The 18,869-nt window shown below is 33.9% G+C and overlaps 1 long non-coding RNA gene across 1 annotated transcript; it reads left to right on the forward strand.

The window, feature by feature from the left end:
- The first annotated feature begins 3,634 nt into the window (after window positions 1-3,634).
- On the forward strand, window positions 3,635-9,536 carry LOC127862521 (uncharacterized). The gene is made up of 4 exons (XR_008040663.1): window positions 3,635-3,900; window positions 4,476-4,587; window positions 7,254-7,334; window positions 8,886-9,536. It is a non-coding gene; the product is annotated as an uncharacterized LOC127862521 (long non-coding RNA).
- Window positions 9,537-18,869: the final 9,333 nt, after the last annotated feature.

Consider the following 18,869-nt stretch of genomic DNA (forward strand, 5'->3'; position numbering starts at 1 on the left):
ATATTTAAGAAATTTAACAAAACATTATATATAACATGTTTGATATTTGTCACTATTATTACTTGTTAAGAAATTAAATGTATTGAATGTTTTATTTGCCTCGTGTGCATAATGTGCTTTTTTCAATTAAAAGTTAAACAAAAATAAGTTAAAAGTTAAATGCATAATTTTTATCATCCAGTAAAAAAGAAAATGACCCTCACATTAAAATATTGATATGCTCTTTGCTTTTATACGGCTTTGCTTTAGTAACAGTTTGACAATGTTTACATGATGCATCAATAAAAGTAATGGCATTTAAATGTTCAAGGTGCGAAACTTTTGAAGCGCAAACGTTGACAGTAATTTTGTTTCAATCGTTTCCGACGTGTCATTCATCACACCCAATCAATTGTCAATCAATGTCAATCAATGTAATCAGTGATTTCTTATATTTGTTTTCTAAACGTTCATGTAGTTCCCTATTCATGACCAATTGTATATGTATCAAAACTTTTAACTGAAATAGATAACAACATAACATATCATTTGTATTATGTTTTTTATTTCACAGGTCAGATAATACATTAAACATACATTGCTACAACAGGTGAGCATATAGTTCAATAATAAATGTTTCACAAAACAATTCTTAAAAAAACAAATCAGCCGTAGATCTTGTGGCCATTTTTTTAAAATTAATTTGCAACACATTTAGACTTGCGGCGTCGAGGGTATTCCTCGTCAATATTGTGGCAAGCTGTATTTGTATATAGTATCTAATAGGATGAAGAAATCACATAACCGACTACCTAGGTTCTTTTGTTCTCTATTTAAGGCATACCGTATGATTATCACTTTATAATTAAATATAACTCCGATTGTTGTATTAAACGATATTTATTGTTCAATATTATATTTATTATCAGAACAATCAAAACATACCCCATTATAACAAACAAATGCTTAAAATTATAAACAATGTTGTTCTATATTTCAGTCTCTCATTGGATTAGCATTTTATCTGCCTTCTAACTTAGTTTACGAGCGTTGTCAATCACGCAAGTCTATCACTTCCTGCAACTCAATTTACACCAATTTCCATGAATCACGAATTGTAGTGAAATAGATAGACAAAAGCCAGCTGTAACTAGGCGTCAACTGCAGCCACGGCCTGCGATGGAGTACAAGGTAAACACTTCATATTAATATGTATACAAACGTTGTTTAAAAAAATATATATTTACTACCAAGTCACACATGTTCAATAATATTTTTTATTATTATTTCGTATATGATTATGACATGGATCTTAATTAGAAAAGGGAAAATATCATTATCATATATTAAAAATATACATCATGCAACGCACTCAGTATCTGTGTCTTTTAAAGATTTATACTGACACTCTTTGTTGTCTCTTTTTATTAGTATTGTTTTATTCAAATTTTTATTCCAGACTTAAAATCATACTAACACATGTGACACATTTATGAAGACTGTCCTAACAGCATGTCATGAAATGCATTAACTATTCAAATTATTAACAAAATGCTTTTACAGATAGTATCTCCACAGGCACGAGTGGATTGTCATCGAAAGGTGCAGTAAGAATGTGCGATTGCACTTTTAAGAAAACAAGAAAGGCCAACTGAAATCACAAGATTTCAGTATTTTGCTCTATGAGCTGAAAATTTTGATACATTGTGTTAACCCATTTATACCTAGCGTCTAGACAAAAAGGCCTTGGCAAACAGCGTAGACACTGATAAGACGCCGCATGATGCGGCGCCTCATCAGGGTCTGCGCTGTTTGCTTAAAGGAATTTCTGTAAGAAATACTCTAATTATAGAAATAAATTTACTCGACATCCCTAATTGTTGAAATGAATTGATTCAATTTTGAAGGATGGGAGAGTCCACTAAGCATACTGTTTGATTCTGTGAGGATTTGATAGTGGAGGACTTGTGAAACATTTAATGTGCTTTAAAGTCTCTATAACGCTCAAAATCAACGAAAATTTCGTAAAGTATTTCGTAAAATAAATGTTTCACCTAAACAATCAGTATTCCTTATAGCAATTGCAACAATTTCAACGCTAGATGTGGTATAATTACATAGATTTTTGTAGATACAAAATGCTCGTTTTTATTTGACCACAATAAATTCCATGCTAATTTCTTGCGAATATATCTATTCATACGACACACGAACACTAAAATGGTACCATGTTAAAACCATAATAAAAACGAGCATTTTGTATCCACAAACATCTTTTTTACCAGACCACATCTGCTGTTGAAATTTCGGCAATTGCCATAAGGAACAATGATTTTTATTGTTTATTTTTATTTAAAGAAATATTGTACGAAATTTTCGTTGATTTTGAGTCGTAATGTAACTTTAAACAAATGGTTATATTCCTTAAACAAACAAAAAAACGCGCTAGTGAAGCCATGGCAATATTTGCTCCAGTACTTCAAGATTATAATACTTTAAAATGTTGACGAAAATAGCTTTTGAATGCGCACATGGGAATAATGGTTATGTAAAAGTTGATAACGCGTAATTTATTTATTTTGAGTTTCGCACCAAAGAGTGTGACGGGGGAAAGAAGCGCGCAGGCGCACACACACGGACGGCATGACGCATACAATTTATATTACCCATTCGCCTTTCAGCAGGGGATACTTATTTATAATTGTATATATGTTGCGATCTTTGCGATATTTAAACAATCATGTACAGAAAGAAACAAAAAGTACACGTTCCACAGTCTTCGAAATATTTTGTTTTACAAAGTCAAGTATAAAAAAGCGACATCAGTATTGCCGATCTGTATAACTAGCAAAATGGCAGGCACACTGACCGTATTATAATACCATGTCTTTGCTATCTAAAACACAAACCGTGTATAGGCTATACATTTGCAATATGCTGTTTTATGCCTAGCAAATGTTATGTTATGTTATGGTAAAATAAGTGGTTGCTACTGGTAGGTTTGATTTGGTAATGACAATCATTCTGTTAAAGTGTGTTCAAAAATTGGGTTAAATGTTGTAAGCCCAGATTAAATAAACCATTATTATTTGGTAGCTCTGTTTTTTTTTATAACTGTAAGAAGCAAACCTGTATTTTTCTTATTTGAAGAAATTACAAATTGTCTTTATCTTAATAAAGTCATTTACATTCAATAATAAAATAATTAAGTTATTCGCATCGATGAAATAAGTTACAAAGTCTTCAAGCCTTATTATGTTCATGGCATTTTCACATTTAACAAGATAAGATTTTGTTTCGTACCCTATGGAAAGCCAAAGGGGACCCCCGCTAAAAAACATAAACTTATATAGCAAATATCGGGATTGTCATTTTTCGCGGAACTTTCACTTTCCGCGAAAAACCAATGCCAGCATGGCCATAAAACACTACATACAAATCGAAATCTAAAAAGCGCGGAACTTTCATATATTTTCCGTCGGAGCAATTATTTTTCAACCCTGTAGAAAAAGCGGGCTCAATTAATCGCGCGGAACGTTATTTATCTACTCTGTACAAATAGTAGTGTTTAAAATCTATTAAAGAGAGAAAATCCAGTAAATACCAGATCCAAAAAGCGCGGAACACAAATATCGTCCGCGAAAATTAAGCATTGAATTACTGTACAAATCTCGGGTTGTTAGGTGTTAGAATCCCTAGTTACCCGAAAAATTTGATTGGATCCGATACTTAGAAATAACCAATCAGATACTTTGTAACAAATGCAACACAATCAGTGCGTTCAGTAAGTATAACGTTTCAAGATGGCGGAGCGAATTGCATGGTTATTGTTTCTACTCGATGGATTCGCAGATAATTCGGAAATAGATCAGATTGGGATCAATAACTGTATTGCATACGATCATTTACATGTATTACCAGGTTTGTATTTGTACTTTTTTAATATTGTGTAAAACTATCCGATAATATGCATAATGTTGACAATTGTTAATTAAATGAGCCGCGTTCTGAGAAAACTGGGCTTAATGCATGTGCGTAAAGTGTCATCGCAGATTAGCCTGTGCAGTCCGCACATGCTAATCAGGGATTATACTTTCCGCTTTTATGGTATTTTTAATTTCAAGGAAGTCCCTCCTTACCGAAAATGAAGTTTATGCGGAAAGTGTCGTCCCTGATTAGCCTGTGCGGACTGCACAGGCTTACGCTAATCTGGGATGACACTACGCACATGCACTAAGCCCAGTTTTCTCCGAATGCGACTGAAATAATAACTTATTGTAATGTAATGTACTTGTGTCTTGTATTCGTTCAGTTGAACGTCAATATATTAATACATTTATTTTTGTTTTCAACCTATTAATTAAAATAAGGTATTGTTTTTAATCCGTTTTTAGTTTCGTTATAGCTGACCTAGATTTAAACATTTCGTCATAAATTAATAAATAAAATTATTAATAAATTTATGTTTTAATATAATTTATATATAAATTTTGTAGGTGTGTGTTGCCAGTAATGGTTGAAGATATGCCAAACAAATTGTGCCTCTCTATACAGACAGATTTCAGGTCTCAATTTCGACTTCAAAGGTCAACATATCACTGATATCAGGTTTGTCAGCTATTGGTTTGTATTATTCTTATCCACATTGCAGCAAGAATAACTGGATAACTTAACTTTTCAATAGCTATTACATGTAGATCTAATTTAAATTAATCATGTTTCTAAATCATCCACTAAATGCGGCTAATTCTCCACTTGTTGGAAGTTTTTTGTGATAAAAACTTGGAGTAGATTTATTTTACTCCCAAATACCTTTAAGAAAGCCCAACAGCTGTAGAGTGATGGAAAATCTACTTCTTTAAAGTATTTATAAGTGAATAGACCCTTTTCACAATAAGCCAATATAGCAGGTAGTCAAATGATTGCAGAATTCCAGAATGAGGCTGAACGTGTAGAGATTTCTAATAGTGCATCGCAATATCGCTCTGCTTTCGATCATTCAGCTAGATCTACTTAATGATATTGCCAACACAAGTTGACTTCATCAGATATAGCCATTAATTACTTAATATATACTTTCCATTTTAAGTGCCAATATATGAAATACATTTTCTTGATTAAAGTACTTGTTTGTATTCTTGTTTGTATTCTTTTTTTTTGCACAAACTCTGACACTCCAAGTATGGCTTTCAATTCTTAGTGTGTGTAAATTGACAGTCTTAAACTTATTGGATTATCTGACACTCTTTGTTTTCCCATTATTTGGGCGATTAATCAATTATTTTATTTATTGATAGATCTTGCGTTTAAATTCCCCTGTATTCAGCACAAACCCATAACCTCTTTATGATCAGATACTGTGCAGACAAATACTAAATAACAACGTGATGTCATAAACCACATTTTGTAGATATCTGGTCATCTGGTCATTTAACACAATTAATGACACCTCCATGTGACCATGGCGTCTCATGGTTGTAGCATTGCGTAGCTGTTTCTTGGAATAATTTAACGCCAAATACTCAATTGTTGCTTTTACTGAACATAAAAGATATTGTCAACATTGAAAGTCATCTGTCCAAAAAGATTGTCAGAAACTAAATACTGTATACATATTAGCCAGTTTTATCATAATTATAAAGTGCTTTATACCTATATATTTTTAATATTTCAAAAATTTAATGCTAAACATTTGTGTCATTTTCTTCTATTTGATAGGACTTTGTCTGATGCTTGATTCAACTCTTACACGTTCTATAATTCATGAAATTGTACACATCCTACCTTTGAAAATTGTAGTCTTACAATACTTAGTATTGTATACTGCTAATTTATGACTTCGATTTGTGCAATAATCGATGTTTAGTCTTCAGACCACATTTACTCTGATGCTTATGGGTAACTGGAAATTGTATGCCCCTGGAAGGGTGGCATATAGCAGTTGAACTGTCCGTCAGTCAGTCAGGATGTCAGTCTGTCCGTCTGTCCGAAAAAAAATTAACGTTGGCCATTACTTTTGCAACATTGAAGATAGCAACTTGATATTTGGCATGCATGTGTATCTCATGAAGCTGCACATTTTGAGTGGTGGAAGTTCAAGGTCAAGGTCGTCCTTCAAGGTCAAAGGTTAAAAAAATATATGTAGAATTAAAAGCGGCGCAGTAGTGGGCATTGTGTTTCTGATGAACACATCTATTGTTATATATAAAGATTAAATATAATTCATTAATATACACTAATAGTACATAACTTATGTCCTTGAATCATTATTTAGGTGTTATAATTTTTATATTTGAATTACTTATCAATTTTTTTACTTAACACAGCATGACATGTGATGGTTGTCTGTATTCATATGTTTGACTTAATTGTAACCAGTGTCAAGTGCGCATTATAATCTTGATATTCAACGCAATTTGCATAGCAAAAGAAAATGCAGTTCCACGTTCAGCCTTGTTCTGCAATTCAACGCGTCAGGTGATATGATTGATATCTATAAATAGTATCGGTGTTCATATTGTGAAACTGGTCTATTATTCGATACTGATTAATTTGATGAATCAAGTTAATTTTTGTTAAATACATCTGTTAAATATTTATGCCCCCCTCCGAAGAAGAGCAGGATTATTGTTTTGCACATGTCGGTCCGAATGTCCATATGTCTGTCCACCAGATGGTTTCCGGATGATAACCCAAGAACGATTTTGCCTAGGATCATGAAACTTCATAGGTACATTGATCATGACTCGAAGATGACCCCTATTGATTTTCAGGTCACAAGGTCAAGGTCACAGTGACCCTAAATAGTAAAATGGTTTCCCGATGATAACTCAAGAACGCTTATGCCTAGGATCATGAAACTTCATAGGTACATTGATCATGACTCGCAGATGACCCCTATTGATTTTGAGGTCACTAAGTCGAAGGTCAAGGTCACGGTGACCCAAAATAGTAAAATGGTTTCCGGATGATAACTCAAGAACTTATGCCTAGGATCATGAAACTTCATAGGTACATAGATAATGACTCGCAGATGACCCCTATTGACTTTCAGGTCACTAGGTCAAAGGTCAAGGTCACAGTGCCAAAAAACGTATTCACACAATGGCTGCCACAGCAATTGACAATCCATATGGGCGGCATGCATGTTTTACAAACAGCCCTTGTTTGAAATTTATTTTATGACATTAAAGTAATGTATAGGGAATTTAGTTACCTACACATTCTTTGAAAAGAAATTTGAATTGTAAATGTATACTTCATTTATTTTGTAGGAATTCTGTACAACTGTGGAACCATGTATGGTACGTGACCGCACAATGTTGGTTGGCAAAAGGATATTGGAATAAGCAAAGGTAAATTGTATGTGAAGGAGTCTTGACAATTGCAAATATAGTTAGTTTTTTTGTAAGGCTCGCAGAAAGTGACCCTAGCCTTCATATATAAATAAAAAGCTGAAAGAGTATTTATGAAAAATCGTGTAATCAAGTTTGCAATATGTTACATTTTATTTATAAGCTCATCTTTTTTTTTTGAAAAAAAAGAGATATTGTCATCATCTTGGCGTCGGCGTCTGCGTCGGCGTCCGGTTAAGTTTTGTGTTTAGGTCCACTTTTCTCATAAAGTATCAAGTATAAAACTTATTTACTTACTACCATGAGGGGACTGGGCAGGCAAAGTTAGATAACTCTGGCGTGCATTTTGACAGAATTATGTGCCCTTCTTATACTTAGAAAATTGAAAATTTGGTTAAGTTTTGTGTTTAGGTCCACTTTATTCCTACAGTATCAAAGCTATTGCTTTCATACTTGCAACACTTACTATCATAAAGGGACTGTGCAGACAAAGTTATGTAACTCTGACTGGCATTTTGAAAGTATTATGTGCCCTTTTTATTCTTAGAAAATTGAAAATTTTGTTAAGTTTTGTGTTTTCGTCCACTTTACTCCTAAAGTATCATAGATATTGCTTTCATACTGGGAACACTCGCAAATTATCATAAGGGGACAGTACAGGACAAGTTGAATAACTCTGGTTGTCATTTTGACAGAATTATGGTCCTTTTCTTACTTAGTAACTTTGAATATATGGTTAAATTTTGTGTTTTGATCTACTTTACTTCTCAAGTATCAAGGCTATTGCTTTCAAACTTCAAATACTGTCATGCTATCATAAGTTACTGTAGCTGGCAAGTTGAATTTTACCTTGACCTTTGAATGACCATGACTCTCAAGGTGAAATTATTAAATTTTGCTAAAATTTCCATAACTTCTTTACAAGCGTTACAAAGCAACTCTTATCTGACATACCATAATAGACTCCACCCAAACCATCCCCCACGCCCCCCCCCCAAAAAAAGAAAAAAGTACTTTTTTTTTCATTTTGAAAGATCATCTAATAAATGACCACACCCTCACACTATACCCCCTGCCCATTTTTTTTAAACATGGCTAAAAAACACAAATATTTATTTTTATCATTTTTTCATTTTTGGAAGATAGTGTAATAAATGACCACACCACCACACTATACACCCTTCTCCACCCCACCTCTCCCTCCTTTGTGATTGAAGTATTGAGATAGGTCCCTTCAACTTTAAAAAAAATAGATGAGAGGTCTGAACCTGCAGGGCGTGCTCTTGTTAACAATCAAATGAGACATAACTTAGAAGCTTCACTTCATTTACTTTGTCAGGCTGGCGTAGTGGATATGGTGTTCACCTAGTGATGGGAACATTTTGGGTTCAACCCTGTTTATTAGCGGTCTCTTTATCTTCATATATACAAAGTACTGATTACTCCCAGAAAACGGACTCTAGAATGTCTTAATAAGCATAAAGCTTTCAATGCAATCAAGCATAATTAATATGGCTAAACTCTAGCATGAATTTTACTTTTGTATTTCAGGGACTCAACATTACACAGTCATTTCAACATGTAGAGTCTTGTCAGCAATGATGGAGCAGTACTTCAGATTTCCAGAATCTCGTCATGAGCTGAAGATCATTGCCTATGAATTTCCTGAATGATGTAGAATGATTGGACTGTTGATGGAACCCACAGTGCATGTCCTGCTTCAACATCTGAGCATAGGTCCTTGTTTATCAGCAGTTTAGTTCTTCAAGCAGTCTGTGACAGTTACTTGAAATGTTTGGACATATGACCTGGATGGCCAAGTTCTGTGCATGATGCCCATTTAAATAGGAACGGCCCAGTGGCGCATTAAATGGACATTTTTCGAATGTTCTCAAGGATTCAGCTTACCGCCTGACAAGAAATCTTGCTTTTTGTTCAGTATCGAGGCCATGGACATTTGTATCATTTGCAAAAGATACTGCGATATTTGTGCCTTTGTTCATGCTTTATAGTTGATTAACAATTGGAAGCCATAACCTGTTTTTAAGATGGTGTTAGTGGGACAATGAATTTTGTAAAGATTTAAAGACTGGAAAAGATAATTAAAAGTCAAAAGAGTTCTGCTATTGTTAAGCATGCTTTATTGATTTGTAATGTTAGAAAGATAGCATTATTAACAGAATAAAATGTCCATAATTTGAATATTCTACTGTTTTCAGCAACATTTAATTTGATATAGTACAAAATGCTGCATCATGTTATATCATGATCTGTTTTGTGAACAATGACCTTTCAATGTATATTTAATAATTTGTCAATGGGTGTTACACGCATAAGCCCTACCATTAGCCCAAAAAGGAATTGCTTAGGAGTTTTGCCACCTTCTAGAGAAAAATACTTCTCAGAAACAATTGCATTTTGGAAAGTCTATGGCTAGTAAAATTTGGATTCCTTTTGGATACCCAAGGTTACCAATTTATGTTTAATAAATTTGCAATAAAAAGCTTTGACAGAACATAATGTCACAGAGTCGAACACGTGTATGGAATAAAGTGGAAGTTGATTAAATGAGTAATACACATTATATGCTTCTTTGATTAAAAGTTTGTGTTTTCACTAAAACTGCAAACATAGTAAGCTTTAAAGTATTGCAACTAAATAAAAGATTTAGATTTAAATTGTATTATTTGAATGCACTGTCTAATACATATGAGCCTCGCTCTGTGAAAAAGGGGTTTAATGCATGTGCACTCCAGATTAGCCTGGGCAGACCGCACAGGCTAATCAGGGAGGATACTAAACGCACATGCATTAAACCCCTATTTCACAGAGCAAGGCTCATATATGTTCAATAAACCAAAGATAATCAAAAACAAAATGAGACATTTAACCCTGTACCACTCAAAAACGCACTAAGACACATTCGAGAATAAATTTAATTTAAGACCTTTCTTACTATATTAAAGTTTTAAAGGCTTTGTTTCCAACCCATGGATACTGATGAGCAGCAAACAGCATAAAACCTGAACAGATTGTGAGTTACTTGCAGGCTGTTCTGGTTTTATGATGTTTGCATGTAGAAAATTTAAAATTTCCTCAGAGCAGGAAAAGGTTAATAATAACACAACAGCAATTATACTTAAGTTATTTTAAGACTTCATACTAATGCAAGTAACTTGCAACTGTCTAACCAAAATCGGAGATGGTGGAGGGCAAAATTAATGGCTGTGCACCTTGAATTATCTATTCATACTCAAACAATATAATGTTGATCTACAGTATCTTGTACAGCATGCATCTAATACTACAGCCAAATTTGCTTACAAATAATACTACAAGAAACACAAGTCATTAAAGACTTAACTTTATTGCATCAACCATTTAGCAGGAATAAAATATAAAGAGAAAAATTATGGCAATTTTTTCATCTGAACATGCAAGTCTTCATATACAATCCCATTGCATATAAAAACGACAGTTTACTATTTTTCCGTTCTATATGTCAGCATAAAGACAAGATGGTATTCACTGTGCAATAAAACACAAGCAATCATATTAAAATTGCTTTTAATTATATGAACTGTACCTTCACTAACATTCAAGAATTTTAATATAAATACATGATGAAAGATGAGCTTTTTCTTGTCTCAAAATAACTTGATACTTTGCAATGACCAAACAATACAACTCAACATACAAATTATCCAACAAAATATATTTTAATGACACAATATTTTTATTCAACAATAGGAATAGCTTAAGGTTGTAACATATTACACTAAAGTCACAGTGTCAATCTAAGCAAAGAGTAGAATCATAAAGAGATGTCCACAACGGATGATGTGCAAGCTGGCTCTGACTCAGATTTCCACATCAGTTGATGTGCAAGCTGGTTATTACAAGGATGTGAACAACCGATGACGTGCAAGCTCTAAGACAGATATCCACAACAGAGATTGTCCTTGCTGGCTCTGACTAATGTCCACAAGTATATAACATGCAATCTATCTCTGACTGATGTCCTAAACATATGACGTGCAAGCTGGCTCTAACACAGATGTCCACAACAGATTACGTGCAAGCTAGCACTTACACGGATGTCCACAACAGAGGATGTGTAAGCTGGCTCTAACACTGATGTCCAAAAGAGATGACGTGCAAGCTGGCTCTTACACGGATGTTCACAACAGATGACATGCAAGCTAGCACTAACACTGATGTCCACAATAGAGGACGTGCAAGCTGGCTCTAACACGGATGTCCACAACAAATGACATGCAAGCTGGCTCTTACTCGGTTGTCCACAACAGAGGTCAGATGGGCAAGCTGGCTCTGCCTCAGATATGTACACAGAAGATGATGTTCAAGTTGGGAACACTGCTACAGCTATAAAATACAAAAACCATGTTTCATACTATCATATTATTTTACTACATGTATTTCTTCCACAATACAGAACATTATACTCATTATTAGCATTCTGCTATTGCTATCTGAAGGTTTACCAGATGCTATGTGTGAAGATAGTTCATACCAGAAATTAGCCGAAAAACACTTTAGACATAATGTGCATTCTGCTTTAAGATATATAGCTCAGAATTCACTGGTTAAATCAAATTTTTTGGACTAAATTGGCGTGGCATGCAGACAAAATGTCGAGTTTTGAAACTGTGTCGTATCTGGTGTGAATCTTGAGTTATTTAATTTGGTCAGTATATCAGATGTGTACACCTGTTATATGTTAACTGTAAGAGTTTAGAATGTCTTGACAGTCATTGTGTTTGTAATACATTGTGTTATCTTTCAGATTTGTGTGACAGTTAAATATAATAATCAATAATCTTGTTCTGCATGCCGGTCAAATTGTTCCGTGGTAAACACCTACCCATTGTGGTCAACTCGTACCTGTTTTTTAGTCAACTTGTACCTACCCAAACTAAACCCGTACCCGATATACAGAAATAGGTGTAGGATGGTTAGCTTATAAGTCAAACTCATAGAGACAATTTTTATTTTCCTCTTGATGTTTCCACTTAAATTATCTAAGCATTGCTCACGCAAGTTGTCTGTTGCAGATATGTATAAGCAGCGAAAGTGTTGATGAAAATTGACACTTGTGGTTGATGTCTTTCAAGAATTTTACAATTGTGACAAAATAAGACAAATGAAACAAGTTGAATAGTTTGAATGAGGTACGAGTTGACAACAAGAGCACCGCATAACGGGTGCCACGCTCTGCTACAGGTGCTTGTCAGATTATTTTTTTTTAGAGGTCACAATGACCTTGACCTAGTGACCCAAAAATGGGTGTGGCGTGTAGAACAAATCAACATGCATCTACATATGAAGTTTCAAAGTTGTAGTTGGAAGCACTTTATTTTAGAGCCAATGTTAAAGTTTTATAGAAGAGGTCACAGTGACCTTGGCCTTTGACCTAATGACCCAAAAATTGGTGTGGCGTGTAGAACTCATCAAGGTGCATCTACATATGAAGTTTCAAAGTTGTAGGTGGAAGCACTTTGATTTTAGAGCCTATGTTAAAGTTTTATATTAGAGGTCACAGTGACTTTGACCTAGTGACCCAAACATGGGTGTGGCGTGTAGAACTCATCAAGGTGCATCTACATATGAAATTTCAAAGTTGTAGGTGGAGCACTTTGATTTTAGAGCCAATGCTAAGGTTTTAGCACGACGCCTACGGCGGACGACGAGCTGGCTATGACAATACCTCGGGTTTTCTCCGAAAACGCCGAGCTAAAAATGGGTACGAGTTGACCAAGGTACGAGTTGCCTTTGGGATGAATTGCCTGTAGGTTACAATACACTAAATGATCGCTTCATGTAGGGCTGTACTCTCTAAAAAAATATCATAGTTGACAGGAAGGCATGTTTTACACTTTTTACCATTATTCAGGTGTTATCTTGCGGAGATAATGGTAGGGCATGAATAGGTGTTCACTACTGAATCCCTGAAATATGATACACTTGAAGACTATTGTAAACCGTTGCATTAGAAAAGGTTACATTCCACTAAGAAACGGCCGGAAAAAAAAGTTGCAAAAACAGTCGATTTTGATTTGTGTCAAGTTCTTTCTTGCATTGTACATGACATATCTTTTTTATTGCATAAATCGATTCCGCTTAGAATGGCCTTTAAGAAAAGGTATGGTTATGGGGGTCTCTATGTGCAAAATGTTGCATTTATTTTCGCTCAAAGTTGTCGCTTTTACATTGAATTATATAGGGAAACCATTTGGTGTATTATGACCTAAACGCAAAACCAGGCCTAGTCACAAAGAAGCTGTATTTACAGAAAATCATCATTTTTTTAGTGAGATATGATGCGTTTTGGCAAATTTCACGGAATAATGCGTTTGTTTCACGAATTTAAGGAGCATCGTGAGTTTTTAAGAAAAAAATACGTTTTCAGAGGAAAATAAGAAAAAAAATGTACAAAAACTCGTCTTGAGCATCTCAAATCGCAACAATTTGTGCTGAAAGAGCTCATGAACACGTTTTAATAGTTGTTTACTTCTTTTTCTACATAGCTTGTAACAATATTCCAGTATTTTAACCGATTGTAATTATTTAGGGTAATCGTTTTACGCCTGAACGCCCGTTATAAATCAAAGCTCCGAACGCGAAAGCCTCATGGCTTATCAGGCGTTATAATAAAATGCATTTTCAAGTATTTCTACGTGAAAGATCGGTCTGAAAATTGGCACGCACATAGAAAATAGGTTTATAAGTACCGAGAAGTGCTTATTTTTCGCGATGTTAACAGTAAACGTTGTCTTATAGGTTACAATACACTAAATGATCGCTTCATGTAGGGCTGTACTCTCTAAAAAAATATCATAGTTGACAGGAAGGCATGTTTTACACTTTTTACCATTATTCAGGTGTTATCTTGCGGAGATAATGGTAGGGCATGAATAGGTGTTCACTACTGAATCCCTGAAATATGATACACTTGAAGACTATAGTAAACCATTGCACTAGAAAAGGTTACATTCCACTAAGAAACGGCCGAAAAAAAAGTTGCAAAAACAGTCGATTTTGATTTGTGTCAAGTTCTTTCTTGCATTGTACATGACATATCTTTTTTATTGCATAAATCGATTTCGCTTAGAATGGCCTTTAAGAAAAGGTATGGTTATGGGGGTCTCTATGTGCAAAATGTTGCATTTATTTTCGCTCAAAGTTGTCGCTTTTACATTGAATTATATAGGGAAACCATTTGGTGTATTATGACCTGAACGGGGTCTCGATCGAAAAGGATACTAGTCCGTTTTATCAGCTCGAATTGTAAACGTCATTTGCGCCCTTAAAAGGTTTTGTGTTAATGTGAAACAACCGTCATCATGATGACTGCATGAATGCTGGATAAGACGCGAGTTTTGATTGGTTCTTTCTAGGTGTCGGAACCAATCAAATTTTATCGCGTAACCACATAGCAACCCGAATTTCGTGCAGTAATTCAATGCTATTGAAAATCGCGCGGAGTAATGAATCTTCCGCGCGATTTTACATTAGCAACCCGCAATTTACATAGCAACCCGAGATTTGAACAGTAATTCAATGCTTAATTTTCGCGGAAGATATTTGTGTTCCGCGCTTTGTGGATTAGGTCCGCGCGATTTTATACACTACTATTTGTACAGAGTAGATAATATTAAGGTTCCGCGCGATTATTTGAGCCCGCATTCTCTACAGGGTTGAAAGATAATTGTTCCGACGGAAAATATATGAAAGTTCCGCGCTTTTTAGATTTCGATTTGTATGCAGTATTTTATGGCTATGCTGGCCTTGGTTTTTCGCGGAAAGTGAAAGTTCCGCGGAAAATGAAAATCCCGATATTTACTATATAAGTATATGTATTTTAGCGGGGGTCCCCTTTGGCTTTCCATACGATTTGTATGTAGTATTTTATGGCTATGCTGGCCTTGGTTTTTCGCGGAAAGTGAAAGTTCCGCGAAAAATGAAAATCCCGATATTTACTATATAAGTATATGTATTTTAGCGGGGGTCCCCTTTGGCTTTCCATAGTACCCAGTGCAAAAATACAGCTTGTATTTATTGCTGCTATCATTTTACTCCAAGGGGAGTTAGTACTTAGTATTTGATGAATAGTCCAAATACTGAAACAAGTACTTAGTAATGTTTTTATACAGTAAATAATTGAACAATATTCATAAACAGCAATAACGAAATTTCACATTTTTCAAATTTGTTCTTAATTGATTTTATAATGATAGTCGTATATTTACCTAGCGTGCTTGTTGTATTTGGGAGAACACGAGCCTTTTTATGATATGCTGTCTGGAACTTTACTTTATATTATGCACAGAATGAACACGACCTCCGCAAACAACAAAAATGATACTGTTTCCATTTGCTTGATTTGTTCATTACTCGTAAGGCAATTTGAATATATTCTTAAATCCCAAACGAACCTGTATGCCTATCATAAAATTGCAATTTTTAAACAAATTAGGTACATGATATAATTACAAAGATGTTCATAACCTCGAACCAAGAATAATCTGTGTATGCGTTTTTCTTTGTGTGTTAATTTCAGTTTAAATTGTATTATCATGATCACTTTTAAACTACATATCCATTGAAACACTATGGCGGTGATTATATGAGATTTCCTTATTTCTGGCAGCGTGTATTTCGAATTCATAATTAATCTTAGAGGCATTTCTTTACATTCGTCAATCATAACATCTCTGGTATTTTTTTTTAGAATTAACACATAATCAGACAATACAGAAACAATGACACAATTAAACATGATTTAAAAAGTGAAAATACGAGTATACATGTCCGCATCTAACTTTATCAATCGTTAACAAATGTCTTAAAGCGAGATTATACGATGTTATCAAATATTTGTGAATTTATATAAAATGTGTAAAAAAACTTATTATGTATACATTTTTATATACATTAAGGCAAGATTATACGATTTGTTATATGTGTTAAATTGCAATGTATTGATAAAATATGTTACAATAACACAAAATAGTAAAGAAAAATTATACATTAAATACGAATTTCATAAATTGAAGCAAAGACAAATTAGCGCTCCTAGCCAATTGTGACGAACATATTTTCCTACAATAACCGAAGCATTCGTCTTTTTATTAGGATCAGAGTTAGTGTTCATGTGTCGTATGAATATATATCGTTTCAGGAATTTAAAATAAACCGTTAAACTAAGTTTAGATTTACATCGAACATGCATGATATACATTCGGGCGAATTCGACTGTACAGCCGTTTTCGATTTCAGAATTAAATATCTGGCTTATTTCGCATTTTTCGCGCATGTTCTTATGAACTTTTATTTTATTTTATATTGAAATATATAATATATATATATATATATATATATATATATATATATATATATATATAATAAGTTTTTTTTTACACAGTTTATATAAATTCATTTATATTTGACAAAATCGTATATACTCGCTTTAAAATAAAAGTTAAGAAGAACATGTGTCGAAAAATGCGAAATACCGGTAAGCCAGATATTTAATTCTGTAATAAAAAATGTCCGTACAGTCGAATTTGCCAGAATGTATATCATGCATGTACGATGTGAATCTTAATTTAGTTTTACGGATCATTTTAATTTACTGCAAAGAAATCTATTCATACGACACACGAACACTAACTCCGATCCTAATAAAAAGACAAATGCTTCGGTTATTGTAGGAAAATATGTTCGAACTATCTTCGTTACAATTGGCTCGGGGCGCTAATTTGTCTTTGCTGCATTTTATGAAATTCGTCTTCAATGTATAATTTTTCTTGGCTTTTTTGTGTTATTGTAATATATTTTTATCAATAGATTACAATTTAACACATAATCGTGCTTGAATGAAATTAGGCGAGGAATGTAACAACCTATAATGAAGTTGCATATATCTCTATCATTGATCAAATGGTATATACTTCAACTTAATTTAAATCGTTTAATATTTTCCCAAGTTAACGACACGATTTCTCGCATGTATTATTGAACAAATAATTAAAGACACTGCAAAATTACCCAGACACTACAAAATGAACAAATAATCATCGAACAAAACCTCGAATACCGATTTGCTTTTCACATTGTTGTTCACACAGGGTAAAAAAATTGAAAATAAAGACAAATAGGCTACTTTACTTCGAATGATGTTTTACATTTGACTTATTTAACGGCGCGGAACCATGTGACAATGTTTACCACGCATTTTATTATAGATGATGCTTTAAGTCACTTATATATTGTATCAGACAGTTTAATAGCAGGTACTTTGAAAACGATTACATTGCACAGTCATAACTAACGTTACAAACAACGCAGGCAATATAATGAAATGAAACTCCAGATGCTCCGGCAGTATTATATTCTTAATAAAAATAACAATACAGATACGAGCCTCTTAAGGCTGAAAATATAAGAATATTGAAGATGTGAACGGTAGTTTCAAGTAAGGCCGACCATATAAATAATCGGAATCCGAACAAATAGGATACCCCATCTTAATTGTACAACGAAAAATTGCGATTCTGCAACATTTTTTTTCCCAATATTGTCAATTTAACATAATGTAAAAAGGTCCCTTTAATGTTTCCAATCCATTTGAATTAAATAATACATGTGTGATGTATTGCAAAACGGGTTTATTGCGAAACGGGTTGTTGTTCAAATTTCAATAAGGAACTCTAACCAGTTTTGCAATGAAAAAATTGCATTTCAATTACGTATTAAATTGGTTGAAATCACTTTCTATACGAGTGATGGCCTCCGCTGTTTTATCTCAATTGCTTCATTCACTTTGCGTTTCCATCAGCGGCGGCCATCACTTAACAGGGACGAGGGACTCGAGCTACCCCGGATGTATGACAGTATCCTCGTATCATGTGACCCTTTACTGGTCATGTGACTGTGACTTCAGTTAACCAGTGACCAGCTGATGAAGAAGATGCGATATCTTCGAAAATTCCAAAGTAAATAAACCGGCTCTGAGTACGAACATTTTCTCTATCACGAACGTAAATGTATCACCACACAACAAGAAGTCAATCACAACCTTTTCCGGAGTACCGTAATTACTCTCAATTTTTGGCCAATGATAAATAATTATTTATTTCCTTGTCCAAAAATTTAGATAAAAAATATTCAAAAATTACAGGGTCCCACAATTTAGAGACATATATAAAGGTGTCCGAAAATTATGAATATATTGACATAAATGCAAAAAATCAATCTACAATAAATTTCTTGGGATTAATTCTACTTTTGTATTGCTTGAAAAATAATTAAAAAGAACTTAAAAGCTTTGTTAACTCTTGTCTGAAATGAAAAATAACACAAAATAAAGACAGAAAACATACTGCTTCCTTTATATGACGACACTGTTTCAAATGCTGTTGGATGAATCTATTACTTTCTACCGGTACACATGGCTATTTACCCTTTGACGCGAATGCAATGGTCAATGACCCCCAGGCATGCATCTGTCAG

This window comes from Dreissena polymorpha, chromosome 16 (assembly GCF_020536995.1).
Source record: "Dreissena polymorpha isolate Duluth1 chromosome 16, UMN_Dpol_1.0, whole genome shotgun sequence".
In the NCBI taxonomy this organism is placed as follows: domain Eukaryota; kingdom Metazoa; phylum Mollusca; class Bivalvia; order Myida; family Dreissenidae; genus Dreissena; species Dreissena polymorpha.